General features: G+C 37.3%; 1 long non-coding RNA gene across 1 annotated transcript in view; it reads left to right on the forward strand.

Annotated features, from left to right (window-relative positions):
• The window catches only part of LOC306643541, a 47,321-nt gene extending 33,714 nt beyond the window's left edge, over positions 1 to 13,607 (forward strand). Inside the window, exon 3 of the long non-coding RNA XR_013758973.1 lies at positions 12,927 to 13,607. This is a non-coding gene — a long non-coding RNA (uncharacterized lncRNA). The remainder of the gene's footprint in view (positions 1 to 12,926) is intronic.
• Positions 13,608 to 15,739: the final 2,132 nt, after the last annotated feature.

The following is a 15,739-nucleotide window of genomic DNA, read 5'->3' on the forward strand; positions in this document are numbered from 1 at the left end:
CAATTAAAATCCCAATGATGTACCTTACAGAAATAGAGCAAGCAATTATGAAATTCATCTGGAAGAATACGAAACCCAGAATAGCTAAAGCAATCCTCAGCAGAAAGAGCGAAGCAGGGGGTATCACAATATCAGAACTTCAACTCTATTACAAAGCAATAGTAACAAAAACGGCATGGTATTGGTACCAAAATAGAAAGGTAGATCAATGGTATAGAATAGAGGACACGGACACAAACCCAAATAAATAACAATTTTCTCATACTAGACAAAGGGGCCAAAAATATGCAATGGAGAAAAGATAGCCTCTTCAACAAATGGTGCTGGGAAAACTGGAAAACCATATGCAACAGAATGAAATTAAACCCCTATCTCTCACCCTGCACAAAACTCAACTCAAAATGGATCAAGGACCTCGGAATCAGACCAGAGACCCTGCATCTTATAGAAGAAAAAGTAGGTCCAGATCTTCAACATATAGGCTTAGGATCATACTTCCTTAACAGGACTCCCATAGCACAAGAAATAAAAGCAAGAATCAACAACTGGGATAGATTCAAACTAAAAAGCTTTCTCTCAGCAAAGGAAACTATCAGTAATGTGAAGAGAGAGCCTACAGAGTGGGAGAATATCTTTGCCACTCATACTTTAGATAGAGCGCTTATATCCCAAATCGATAAAGAACTCAAAAAACTCTACACCAAGAATACAAATAACCCAATCAACAAATGGGCTAAGGAAATGAACAGACACTTCACCGAAGAAGATGTACAAGCAATCAACAGATATATGAAAAAATGTTCAACATCTCTATTAATAAGAGAAATGCAAATCAAAAGTACACTAAGATTTCATCTCACCCCAATTAGAATGGCGATTATCAAGAACATAAGCAACAATAGGTGTTGGCGAGGATGTGGGGAAAAAGGTACACTCATACATTGCTGGTGGGGTTGCAAATTAGTGCAGCCACTCTGGAAAGCAGTTTGGAGATTCCTCAGAAAGCTTGGAATGGAACCACCATTTGACCCAGCTATCCCACTCCTTGGCCTATACCCAAATGACTTAAAATCAGCATACCTCAGAGATACAGCCACATCAATGTTCATAGCTGCTCAATTCACCATAGCCAGATTGTGGAACCAACCTACATGCCCTTCAGTTGATGAATGGATAAAGAAACTGTGGCATATATATACAATGGAATATTACTCTGCCATGAAGAATGATAAAATTATGGCATTTGCAGGCAAATGGATGAAATTGGAGGATATCATGCTAAGTGAGATAAGCCAATCTCAAAAAACTAAAGGACGAATGATCTCGCTGATAAGCAGATGAGGACATATAATGGGGGGTAGGAGGGGTTAGCGTTAGGGCTAGGGTTAGGTTTAGGGTTAGGGATAAGGAGGGTGGTAAGAATGGAGGAAGGAAGGACTGTATAGAGGGAAAAGAGGGGTGGGAGGGGTGGGGGAAGGGATAAAATAACAGAATGAATCAAACAACATTGCCCTATGTAAATTTATGATTTTTAATTAAAAAATGGAAAAAAATGAATAAATACATTAAAATTTAAAAAAAAAGACATTATAAGAGAAGAAGAAAAAAGGCTGAGAGGTAGGCAGTGACCACATTATTCAGGGTATTGGGAACTATTTTAGTGATTGAGTGTTTTATTCTAAGGGCTGTTGTTAGGAGCAAGTTATGCTATTAACATAGGGTGGACACATGTCCACAATATTGGAGTTTATTGAGTAACAATAAATTCACAAGCTACATCACTTTCATTGACTTTAATTCACCAAGTACTCATAGTTCACTTGGTAGCCATGAGCAGGGTAATCACAGGTTCTTTAATTGCATTCCAATCTTAATGACTAAGATCTGTAACACTCAAATCACACCTCACACTTTACCCAATGATATATGGTTACAGAACAGTGAAGAAAGGGCCACGATAACTATAGTGTTTCAAAAGGCTGCACTGAGAGTTAAGGCAGACAGCAGATATGAAGGCAAAAGTGTCACTGCAGGTGGTCAGATAAGATTTTGAACTAGCTAAGAACTTGTTCAGGGTGCAGTGTTCAGGGCACAGAACTTGTTCCAGGTGAGGGTCCTCGAGATGACAGGCAGTTTCAAAGTGGACTTCATCAAGCAGGGAGATTGAGCTGAGTCAAAGCCCTGGGGATGAAGTTGGAAGTTGTCATCTGTTGCTCTTGTGAGGAGTTTACTAGATGGTCTAAGATGGCAGGTCGGTATGTGTTGCTGTGCCACCATCTTCAGTGCCTCTCCTTTTATGTATCTCAGGTGACAGGCATGCATCAATCAGTGATGTGGTGTGTTTTTTAAGCTCACAGGCCTGGTTTCTCTGATGTGCGTTTGATATGCTCGTGTATCCATGTGCTTCTAATTTAATTTGATAAATTTGCAGGTGGTCATTTTTTATTAGCATAATTGATTTATGAGTTTGTGCTTATGATTGTGCTGTGAGCCTGGGGTGGTTGTTATTAATTATTGCTATTTTGATAAATTCTGTATGTCTAATTTCTGGTGGTTATTCTATTTGTTCAGACAAGTCCCCAAATCATTCTGCCTTTGCACTCGGATTCAAAATAGAGTAATTCAGGGCTAGGCACTGCTGTTCTATATAATGTGGGGTAACTCAGAGATGGGCACAGTCTGCTTTCCACACAATAATGAAAAGTTCTTTCTGACTGATGGTTTTGACTATTCTCAAAGTTCAGAGGATGCCTACTTCAGAGTCCCCAAACCACCCAATTGGTTGGTTGATGACTGTGCCCATGAGAATCTAACCAAGTTTTCTAGGCTCTTATTATGCTCTGGCCCACAGGTCCTTGGGATTATAACTGAACACAATGGGTTCACCCTGGATGAGTACAAAGTCAATAAGCACAACCAAGAGATAAAGAGTGAAAAGATATATCACTTGCACCAGTAAGGGAAGCACTGACTATAATTCCCAAAACATTGTCTCTCCCAGAACAAAAAAAAGCAAGGGGCTTTTTTTGTGGGGAAACACACACATATTCATTTTAGAAAGTCTTGTCATCATGTGTGGAAAATTTCCTGAGCATGCTGAATTCAAGGTCATACTTCTTTATACATCACATGTTGAAAATGTTGGGCAGGAACAGACCCTGAGTGGGTAATTTAGCATTATAATGAGACTATAATAAGCAATATAATATAATAATATTATATTGCAAAAATATTGCAATATAATAAACAATATAAAAGTCATCTAGAAGTGTAGATCAGAATAACTGAACGTTTTTGGTTTGTTCCTTGCGGTTTTCTCTGGAGGGCCTTACCTGAAACAAGCAACAGCCATTTAAGGGGGCAGCAGTTTTTCCCTCCACCTTCCACCCCACAAGTATAGGAATTTGTCCCTAAAGTTCCTGCTCCACGGCTAACAGGATCCTGTCAGCAGCTGGTTAAGTTCTCTCAACCCTGGGCCCATAGGCTGCCAATTCTCTCTTTCATTTCTCTGTTATCAACGGTTAAGTGATGAGTATGTCTCACAGGAGGGCCTTATAAGTTAGTGCCCTTATGGATAAAATGCCAAGACTTTTGATAGTGTAATAGTGAACGAAAAATGTCACGTGAAATAAAAAATGAAATAATGAACAGAGAGAATCCTAAGATTTAGTTCAAAATCTCACCTGAGTGCTCAGGCTTTTCAAGTATATTAACAACATCTCTGATTCATACCACCATCAAGTGTAATGAGAATCACATGATGTTAAAAGCAAGAGCTATAGACAAATTACAGACTATTGTTTTAGTGTAGGGGTTGCTGAACTTTTTCTGTAACAGGCCAGATAGTAAATATTTTCAACTTTGCAGGGTATAGCATGTCTTTCAACTTCTCTCACTTTGCAAGGTGAGAACAGTTTCAGTTGTGCCTGGCAGTGGTCACATAAAATTGTATTGGTGGTGGCCAAGATTTGGGCCAGAGCCTGTATTTTCCTAATCCCTGCCTTAGTTTCCAATTTCAGTTCTCATTGCTGTTAATTGTTTGAGTTTTTCCATCCATATTTTTTTTATTAATATCTAATTTACACTCAATGAAATGCAGCGGCTCTTAAATGCAGTATTTGATGAGTTTTTGACAAATGATTCACCTATGTGATCAACATCCTGGTCAAGATTTAGAACACTCCCATTGCCTCAGGAAGTGCCTTCTAGTCAGTCACCATCCCTGCCCCCAGAGCTTAATCACTGTTCTGATGTCTATGCCTACAGATTTCATTTTGCCTATTCTTAAACTTCATTTAAATAAAATATCACACTATCTGCATGTCTTAATATGTCTTTCACTTTTTGTAGATATGTTTCAGCCTCAGAGTCTTTGAATACCTGTTCAATGTTCACTCATTTGTGAGATTCACCTATGTTATTGAGGATACCAGTATTTTAAGTTTACTTTTTATTGCTGGGCAGTATTTTATTGTATGAATATACCACCATTTTATGAATACATCTGTATTAGTTTCCTAGGGCTACCTTAACAAATTACCACAAGTCTGGTTATTTAAAATGACATCTTACATTTCTGGAGTCAGAAGCCTAAAATCAAGGTATTGGCAGGGCTGTACTCCCTCTGAAGATCCTAGGGGAGATCTTTCCTTGCCTGTTCCAGCTTCTGGTGGCTCCAGGTGTTTCTTGGCTGTGGCAGCATAATTCCATTCTCTGTCTTCACACAGCCTACTTCTCGGTGTCTCTGTGTCTACCTTCTCCTCTATATGGACAGTGTCATTGGACTTAACACCCATCCTATTCAAGGCTGATCCCATCTCAAGATCCTTAATTAAATTTACACAGATCCTTTCCCCAAATAAGGTCACATTCACAGGTTCCAAATGGACACATCTTTAGAGAGCCACCATTCAAACCAACGTAGAATCACATTTTAGCAGGTCTCCTAATAACACCATCTCAACTATTTCTTTTTTTCCCTTTTCTTTTTCTATTTTGAATAAAGCTGTTCTTAATATTCTTATACAAGGCTTTTTGTAGATGTATTTTCAGCCTCACAGTCTTTGATTGTCAGTTCAAATTATTTTTATATAAAATGTGATTTTCTTTTTAGTAATAATTACCCATGGTAACATTTTTCATTTTGGCAGGAATTTAAGAATTGATCAATCTGCATACATATATCTTAAATATTTTGTATAAGTGAAAACCTAATAATGTCAAGAGATAGGATATGAAATTCTACCAGGTTCTTCATTTTTGTTTCTTAAGACACTATTAAGAAACAAGTTTCAGCCTTGCTTTTATTTAACTTCTTTAAATAACAATGCCTGATTAAAGTGAAAGCAAAACAAAACAAAACAAAGCTTGCTTTCATACTGTCATTCCTATTATTTCGTTATGTTACTTGATGAGTGCTTGTGACCATTACTTCTGATACATTTGATACATCTATCTCATTTGGGAATGACTGACACTGACCATTCCACTGGCATGAAACTTAAAGGCAGCTCCTCAATAAAAACAAACAACCATAGAAATGAAAAGATGTTCCCCATTTGTGTACAATGAATCAAAATGCAGTCTGTAAAAATTTTTAAAAATTAAAACAAAAAACAAAACAAAAAATCAAAGCCATCCATCTGGGCTACACTCCCACCCTTCTATTCTGATAGACCCAGCTTTAACAGAACTGCTGGGATTTGGGTTGGAAGCTTTCTGCCTGACTGGCTGCCTCTCTGGCTGCCCCTCTACATTGAAAGCTTCATAGAGGGCAGGGCCTCTCTCATGCCTCTGGTATCCTCTAGCTCCAGGCACAGCCCTGTGCTTTCTTAACCTTCCAAGTGTTTCCTGACAAAATAGTGCCTGTGGGAAAAAAATAAGGAAGGGAATTTTTTTTTTTTATAGTAGAGTAATTCTACTAAGGCAGAACAGTTCCAGCTAATGAAATTTCTTAGAGATAGTTTTAATAAATGGTTCCCTTTTCAATCTATTGGAAAGCCTCCAGGACAATTATTTATTACACAGGTGGTTTCTTATTGAATTTGCTTCCTTTATTCAAAAATTCTAGGAACTGGTAATTGGGTACACTACTCACTTACGAAAGCAATTTAAAATACTACCCATGTCCTGTTGATACTTGGCAAGTTGTATAGAGAAAAACAGAGTTCTCATTATACTTTTTAGACAGCTGTAAGAAACAGTCCTATGAGTGGTTTGAATTTTTTTAAACAGGCACAGAATAATGTAATACGCTTTATCATACTACCCTAGTCTTTTGTAAGGTCTATAAATCAAAAATTTTACTTTACCTTTTTGAAAAGTATAGATCCAGCTTTACTGGAATAGAATTACTTTGAAAGGTTTGGGCTAATAACTTTGGAATTTTCATTAATCCTAATTTCCATTTTTACTTTATTCTGTTCCTTTAATTTTCATTTTCATCTTAGTAGTCCTATCTCTGAAATCAGAGTTGGCAAACATGCTCTCTTGACACAAGTATTCACAGGTTGAGGTTTAACAGAAGAGACCATGAAGATGATGATAATGCAGTCACATACTAGGAAGTGTAACTCATGTGTTTTTAAAGACATGTAGATGGTATTTTCAAAAACAATTTAAAATCAATATGCACTTTAATGTCATTTTATGCATAGCATTATTTACCAGATTCGTTGTATTGTTGGCCAGGTTTTTTTTTTAACCTCTTCTAGTATGGAGATATTTTCAGCTATAAGTAATAGAATAACAGACTAATAGATCTGAACCTCTTGGTCTATTTGTCTAACAGAAGAATTAGGCACTTGCATTGGGTTAGCAGTTTAATGCCAGGGCATTATTCTCTCTTCATGGTCACAAGATGAATGCAAAATCTCTAAGCATCACAGCTGTTTTCAAAGACAGTAAGCTGGAGGCACTACTAGACAGAGTTTTCTATGTGACTCTTTTTTGCTTTTTATTTATTTATTTTTAAACCAGGAAAGACATCTTTCTCAAATCATCCATTTAGTGAAATGGATGACACATTTACAGAAATGTGTCAGATGATTATCCCTAGCTATAAAGGAGGTTGGGGAAATGAGTACCTACTTTCAGTTCTGTAACTAAAGGGTAGCAAGGAAGAAAGGTTTTGGAATGGGTTTTGGGTAAGCAAATATTGCATATACTAGGTGCTTGGTAAATACATATCAAATGACCTGTATTTTTAAACAGAGCTAAAATTCAGGTATACACCTGCATTTTTATTACCTTTCTTATTAAATTTACCTTTTCTTTTCATCATTTTCATAGTTGTACTGCTTATCAGTAAGCATTTGTTCAGCGTCTCTGATATGAAATACATTAGTATTTACTCTGTGACTGGGAAGATAATTAGGAATGACTTTAGAGAAGACATTTATCCATTCACTAAAGAAATATTTGTGTCTACTGTGTGCCAGACACTATTCTGGGTTTTTGAGATAATCTGTGAGCAAGACAAAGAACCCTGCCCTTGAAGGAGCCTATATTTTTAACAGAGCATATTGATATTTTAAAACGAGTAGGCTTTTCATCAATAAATATGAAAGGGAAGTGCATTTCATTCAGAGTCAACAGCATGAACACAGACATGGAAGTGGGAGTATACAAGTCATGTATGGAGAGCATAGAGTAGCTCCAGAAAGTATAGAATACATGAAGAGGACTGAATGGGTAGGTTGGTGTCAGGTTGTGAAGGGTTATGATGGGGGAAGTGAGAGTTTTGCCAAATTTACTTGTATCTTGCAAAGTTAGTACTAAAGCTTACTAGATGGCTTCACTTGGAGAATACACAAACACTTTGAACTTGTCATATTTCAGATGCACTCATTCTATTTCTATTGAAACCTTTTCTTCTCCTGTATTTCCTAACTAACTTGGTAAATGGCACTGCTACTTCCTTAGCGTAGGCCCTCACTGTCTCACACCTGGGCTCTTGCTATTCTTTTCAGCCTATAATCTCATACTCCTTTAATCCATTCTCTCAAGCCACTTTGAATGTTACTTTCTCTCCTAAAATTTAAGTAATCCACAAGTCAGGGGAGGGGAGGGGTACAGAATATGGAATATCTATAAACTTGGGGAGTAGGGGACTATAGATTTATATTTGTATTAGTTTTCTATTGCTGGGTAACACATTTTTAGAGGCTTAAAACAACATGCATTTGTTATTTCTGTTTAGGAAAGTGTGGACAGGGCCGTGTCCTCATCTGGAGGCTTGACTGGGGAAGAATCTGCTCTCAAGTTCACTCTGTTTGTTAGCAAAATGCATTGCCCATGGTTGTAGGGGTGAGGGTCTGGGCTTCTTTCTGACTACTGGCTGGAAGCTGTCCTTAGCATCCAGGGGCCATCTGTACTCTTAGAGGCTACCTATAATCTGTTGCCACATGGACTTTTCTAACTTGGCTGATTACCTGATCAGAATAGCAAGGACAGCCTTTAGACTGAATCTGCTAGCAAGACAGAGCAATGCAATTATGGGAGGGACACCCATCACCTTAGCAACATTTTATCAGTAACAAGCAAGTTACAGGTCCTGCCCACACTCAGAGAGGTGTGGATAGCAAATTTGTGAACACTAGAAGGCAAAGATCATGGAGAACCACCTTAGAGTCTGTCACGATGTAATCACAGTCTTTTTGTCCTTAGGATCTGCTCTATGAGTGCAGTCTCAACTGATCTTGGAATGAAATTGAGTTTCTACCAAAACAAACAAATAAACAAACAAACCCAACCAAAGTATTTGTGAGTTAGCATTTTACAGTATTTTTCCAGCTTTTCTCACCTCTATCCCGTTTCCCTATGGTTATCTAGGAAATTCCTTCTTCCCCTGGAAAGCACAACAGTTTAAAACTTTTCTATCTTTACTCACAACCATGTATGACTAAATCTCTGCAGGGGCTAAAAAGAACAAATTTAATTCATTCTCTTTAGAAAGTAGTTGGGATTAAAATAGGAAAGTTTTCCCCCCCTCTGTTATATCCAAATTGGATCCTGTTTCTTCTCTGCTTAAAAAACCCTGTGATGTTTTCCTATTGCTCCACGATAGGTAGAAGAAATATGGAATAAATTCAATATGGAATAAATTGTCAAATATGAAGTGTCAGACTGCCCTCCATCCAAATTTGGCTCTTACCTGATTTCTGGCTATTTCCCACTTTGTACTCTAGAATCCAAGTTTTAGGAAATTGCTTTAGAAGTCATTTCATGATTTAGAAATTTGACTCCTACTCTTCTTTCTCCCCACAGTCTTCTTCCTATCTTCCTGTCACTCCCCTCCTTAGACATCTACTGCAATGCTGTTTCCCCTGTGACATATTTCCTGTTTCTTTTGTAACCCCACAGCACCTGTATGGGCTGATATTAATATTTGTAACATGTACATTTGTTTACAGGTCTGTCTCTCTCTTTTTTTAAATTAGTTATACATATAGTAGAATGCATTTTGACATATCATATATAAATGGAGAATAACTTCTTAGTCTTTTGGTTATACCTGATGTAGAATTACACCATATACACATAGGGTAAAAATGTTGAATTCATTTCACTGTCCTCTCACTCCCATACCTGCTCCCCTCCCTTCATTACCTTCTGTCTACTCCAAAGCACTTCTATTCTTCCCTAGTACCCCCTTATTATGAATTAGCATTCACATATCAGAGAAAATATTTTGCTTTTGGTTCTTTGGGATTGACTTATTTCACTTAGCATGATATTCTTCAATTCCATTCATTTACTTCGTCTGTTGAAGGGCACCTGGGTTGGTTCCATAGCTTAGCTATTGTGAATTGAACTGCTATAAACATTGATGTGGCTGCATCACTACAGTATGCTGATTTTAAGCCCTTTGGGTTTAAATCAAAGAGTGGGATAACTGGGTTAAATGGTGGTTCCATTCTAGGATTTCTGAGGAATCTCCATATTGCTTTCCCTAGTGATTGCACCAATTTGCAGCCTCATCAGCAATGTATGAGTGGACCTTTTTCCGCATATCCTTGCCAACATTTATTGTTGCTTGTATTCTTGATCATTGCCATTCTTACTGGAGTGAGATGAACTCTCAGTGTAGTTTTAATATGAATTTCTCTAATTGCTAGAGATGTAGAATATGTTTTCATATATTTGTTGCCCATTCATATTTCTTTTTCTGTGAAGTGTCTGTTTAGTTCCTTTTCCCATTATTGATTGGGTTATTTGTTTTCCTTTGTTGTGAAGAAGATTTTTAGTTTGATTTCATCCCATTTATTTATTCTTGATTTTACTTCTTGTGCTTTAGGGGTCTTGTTAAGGAAGTCAGTTCCTAAGCTGACATGGTGGAGATTTGGGCCTACTTTTTCTTCTATTAGGCTGAGGGTCTCTGTTCTAGTGCCTAAGTCCTTGATCCACTTTGAGTTGAATTTTGTGCAGGGTGAGAGACAGGGGTTTAATTTCATTTTGCTGCACATGGATTTCCAGATTTCCCAGAGCCATTTGTTGAAGAGGCTATCTTTTCTCCAATGTTTGTTTTTGATTACAGGCCTGTATCTTTTTATGAAACTGTAAACCTCTCAAAGAAGTTATCCTAACTTAGAGACATATGAGTCAAAACAGTAGGAGAAAGGTGATGGCCAAAGCACATAAAGTAATTAACAGATAAGACGGTATTTGAAGGGCCGGGGTTGTGTCTCAAGTTGTGAACACTTGCCTAACACACACAAAGCACTGGGTTTGATCCTCAGCACCAGATAAAATAAATAAATAAATAAAATAAAGACATTGTGTCCATCTACAACTATACAAATATTTTTTTAAAAAAAGATGGTATTTAAAGTTAAGGGAGTGGATGAGATCATCCAGAATAGAAGAGAGATCAAAGCAGCATAGAAACCTTAATTAGAATGCTCAGTGAAGTATAAAACGAACTTTGTGTTTGCAATTTCCTAGGTCTTTAGGTATTGTTTATATATGGCTTATTTTTTTAAATTACCTTTTTATCTTGACAAAATAGATTAGTCAAATGTTGCAGAGTAATTTGGATTCTCACTACAGTATAAATAAGATATACTGTGGATAAAAAAATTTCATTTAAGAAAAAATATTTCTCATGAAGAAATTAAAGGAAACAGATTAAATACCCTCTATATTTTGTCATTTGAGCAACTAGAATATTCTTTCAGGATCATGTCAGTATAATTTTAGTAAATTCCTGTCCAAAATATCATAACATATAAGCTCACAGCCTCATAACCACAGGTATTTTATTGAAATGATGAGCTTTGAGTGAATTAAAGGTCTTAATGTTCTGAAATGAAAGTTCAGTTTCCTCAGATTATATGTAGTCATGCCTTTTAATAATTCAACAAGCACACTGAGTACCTATCATATGGATCTGTTATTGCCTTTGTTGGTTTGATTATTTTCTGACAGATGGCTTCCATAAGATATCCGCAAACTTTATTAATTTAGTGTAATGTTGCTTCTTGAGATTTATTTTTTGGCTTTAAAAGTACTATAATTCAGAACTGAATTACAAGCAAAACTCATCTTCTTTGTTTTAAGTTTCTTTCACATAAAGCAATTCTGTTTCCAGTATTCCTTCCTGCAGAATGTTTTTTGTTAAAATTATTCAGAATTTGAGGTGTGAGATAAATTGTTGTGATAAGACTTGGAGAAAAGAAACGATTCTTACAGTGGTTTTAAACCTTTTTTTTTTTTAATGATATGTTTGTAAGAGATTAGTAGAAGTCTTTTATTTATTTATTTATTTTAATTTTTTTTTTTTGTGGTGCTGGGGATTGAACCCAGGGCCTTGTGCTTGCGAGGTGAGCATTCTACCAACTGAGCTATCTCCCCAGCCCACAGTAGAAGTCTTTTATATATATATATTTTTCTTTTTTAATTTTTAAAATTTTATTGCTTCTAATTAGTTGCACATGTCAGTAGAATCCATTTATACATTTGGAAAGATCATATATAAATAAGTGTAATCTCTCATTTTTCTGATTATACATATTGCAGGATCACATCAGTTAGGCATACATGTACCTGAGGAATAATGTCTGTTTCAGTCTTCTATCACTCCTTGCCCCAAACCTGTTACCCTCCCTTCACTCCCCTCTACCTAATGTAACGCAACTCTATTCTTCCAAATCCCCCCTTGTTATAAATTAGCTTCCACATATCAGAGAAAACGTTTGGTCTTCGATTATATATGTTGTTAAGAATAGAGTTCTGTATTAATAATTTATGGTACATTCCTATTAAACTGCTTTCAAATTATTTTGAAATGAAATGGAGGATTTTATTTACCAGAATCCCTATGGCATTGCTTCTCATAAATGCTGGGAAGTGGTGTGCTTCTTCCTACTCTTTGTGTTCCCATGTGGAGGGACTTCCCAGAATAGTGGTCCTCTGGCCTCTTATTCAAGCTGGTTGATAACTGACAGCCATTAATCCACAGATCATACTTAGGTAGAGTTAACCTATTAACATGACCATTGATACATAAGCCAAGCTGAGTCAGTTTCAAATTCTCTTCTAGAATCTGGTTTAGGGGCAGAGATAGGTGTGAGGAAGGGCAGAGAATGTCAGGAAACATTGACAAGTGCATTTGGCCCTCAGCCCTAACCCTCGTTCCACAAACAGCCTTATCAATAATAAAAGTGATATTTTGAACTCTAACTGCATGACTGCAATTGGGGGTCACTGAGATCCCTTCCAGATCTGCTATGGTATGATCCTAAATGGGATTAGATGGATGAACTCACTGAGGACCAATGTTCCCAACAGAAAGTAAAATGCTTGTCAAAAGTACATCTACTTCTTGATTTAAATTATGGTCCCTGACATTTTACTTTCTATAAGAAGAATAAAACTGAATAAATTTGACATTACTTGGGTACTTTTTCTTTTGCCTTTATCTCCAGGCAGACACACCATGCCATAAACTCTGTATATGACAAGGCTGGACCATCAGGAGACAGGTCTGAGTAAGAGAGGCATGAAGGAAGAGAGCTATTCTGCCATGAGTTTCAAGAATTCTCCCAGATCATTCTCCAGATGCTCACTAATGTTATTTTGTAAAGATGGAATCCAATCACAGTGCAACTAGAAGACAAAGGGCACCTTTGTGGAGTTAGGATAAGAGCATCTAGCTTGCTCTGAAGGACATTTCTATGCTCCAAAAGCCTGGAACAGGAACTAAAAAAACTGCTTCTCTTTAATTTGCTTGGAAAACTATGTTACCAACCCTTCTCTGGGTATGAAGATGAGAATTCATAGTTGGTCACAATTGCATTGCCAAGTGAAATATTACCTAGGATAATAAACCCGTTTTTGAACAGAAACTCTCCCCAAAGGAAGCCATTTCAACTCAATGTCAGTTCTTCTTGCTCTGTTACTTGTAGTCTTTTGGTGATAGAAGAGATTTGGAAATAGAAAACTGAAAGAACAACATGAATTTATACATAAAAGCATGGCATTTAATTGTCACTAATGTTAAGGACATATCTAAAATGAAACACTGAAATTATGTGTACTGGTGTTCAATAATTTAAATTCCCAAGTATGTCTGAAAATGCCTTGATGTACTTGAACACTGAGTTTCATATATGGTGAGTGAAATTAAGCAGAGTTCAGGCCCAAGCTCAACCTCCTCAGTAGGCAAGTTACTAGGAAATAATCTTTTTTCTGTTTTCATGATGGTTTTGTAAAAAAAAAAATAATAATAATAAATAAATTGTAATATCTTAATAGCAATTTCTATAGTGTGAGCTGTTATGAATTACAAAAGAAAAAAATAAAATAAAATAAAGAGGTAGGGGTTCCAACATATGGCAAGTGCTGGTTAATGATGTAACTCAGTACCTAAAGTTACTTAGGCAGAAAGCCAAAATTTTCAACATTTGATATGTGCTAGTTCTATATTATTCAATAATATAATATGAAAAAATGATTCTGTGAAAAAAATACCATACCATTTTTAGCATGTGTTTTAGTCAGCTTTTTCACTGCTGTGACTAAATGACCTGACCAAAACAACTGTAAAAGAGGAAAAGTTTGAGGGTTCATGGTTTCAGAGGTTTTAGTCTATAGAAAACCAGCTCCATTCCTTGGGGCTCAAGTTTAGGCAGGAGAGTGTGGCAGAGGGAAGCAGCTCACATCATGATCAGAAAGCCGAGAGAGAGAGAGAGAGAGAGAGAGACAGAGAGAGACAGAGAGAGACAGAGAGAGACAGAGAGAAAGAATCCACTGTCCAGATACAAAATATATACCCCATAGCCATGCCCCCAATGAACCATTTCCTCCAGCCATGCCTGATCTACCTCCAGTTACCACTCAATTATTCCCATTAGGTATTAATTCACTGATTAGGTTAAGTCTGTAACTCAAACATTTCTCCTCCAAACCTTCTTGCATTGTTTCACACATGAGCTTTGGGGGGACACCTCACATCAAACCATAACAGTATATATTCCATATATTTATTTATTTGTTTGTTTAGAATAGACTTAAAATTTTTTATTTTAGTTGTTGATGGACTTTTATTTTATTGTGGTGCTAAGAATTAAACCCAGTGACTCACACATGCTAGGCAAGCACTCTACCATTGAGTCACAACATCAGCCCCCATATATTTATTGATTGGAAATAAAATAATACTTTGCAAACTTATTCATTGTACCTAGACCAAAAATGTATATCATAAAATTTTCTATGTTATCATTGGCTTATACAGCTTTAAAAAAATAAATAAAGGTATACAGCGCTAGACGTGGTGGCACATGAGTTTAATTCCAGCAACTCAATAGGCTAAGTTAGGAGAATTGCAAATTCAAGGCCAGCCTCAGCAACTTAGTGAGGCCTACAATGATTTAGCAAGACCCTGTCTCAAAAAATGGGGGAGGCGGTGCTGGGGATATAGCTTAGTGGTTAAGTGATGAAGCACCCCTGGGTTCAATCCCTGGTATTGAGATAAAAAATAAAAAAGCTATGTGGAGAGGAGACACATTGCTTCAATCTAAGAGATCAGGGCAATCCAAGATGGCGGACTAGAGGGTGACTGCATCTCCAGTCGCTCCAGAACCCAGGATTCAAGAAGGGGAAGCATTGAGAGACTTGGATTAAAATAGAGCCACGGGTGAGTCTCCCCCACCCGATGAAGCTCTGCCCAGTCGGCAGGCCTGGATTCGGGCGGCTTATTAGAGTAGGGCAGGGCAGGTAGAGTCTTCCCCAGGCAGCCCTGTGCACTCCAGCGGTGGGCTCCTCCCACATGGCCAGCTTTTCTGAGCAGGCCCCCCAGTGAGAGCCTTTCCACACAGAGCCAGCTCCAAGCCCTGGAACCAGTAGTGGGCTAGGGGCAGCTTTCTTCGGAAGCACTGCATTATCAAGTTACTCCAAGACTTCAGGCTACTGAAAGCTGGAAGGTGATACACTGGAAATCTACAGGGAAACTATAAGCCAATAGAGGAAATCTGCAATATCACAGAGTCCCACTGACATCTGACCAATATGAGATAACAAGGGAAGAAAATGTCCCAAACAAACCTAGATACTTTATCAATAAAACCCAATGACAGCACAGCAGAAGAAATGTCAGAAAGGGAGTTCAGAATGTACATAATTAAAACAATCAGGGAAGCAAACGAGGAGATGAAAGAGCAAATGCAGGCATTGAAGGAGGAGATGAAAGAACAAATGCAGGCATTAAATGATCGCACCAATCAAGAGTTAAAAGAGC

The sequence above is a fragment of the Sciurus vulgaris genome, assembly GCF_902686455.1.
Source record: "Sciurus vulgaris genome assembly, chromosome: 14".
NCBI classification, from domain to species: domain Eukaryota; kingdom Metazoa; phylum Chordata; class Mammalia; order Rodentia; family Sciuridae; genus Sciurus; species Sciurus vulgaris.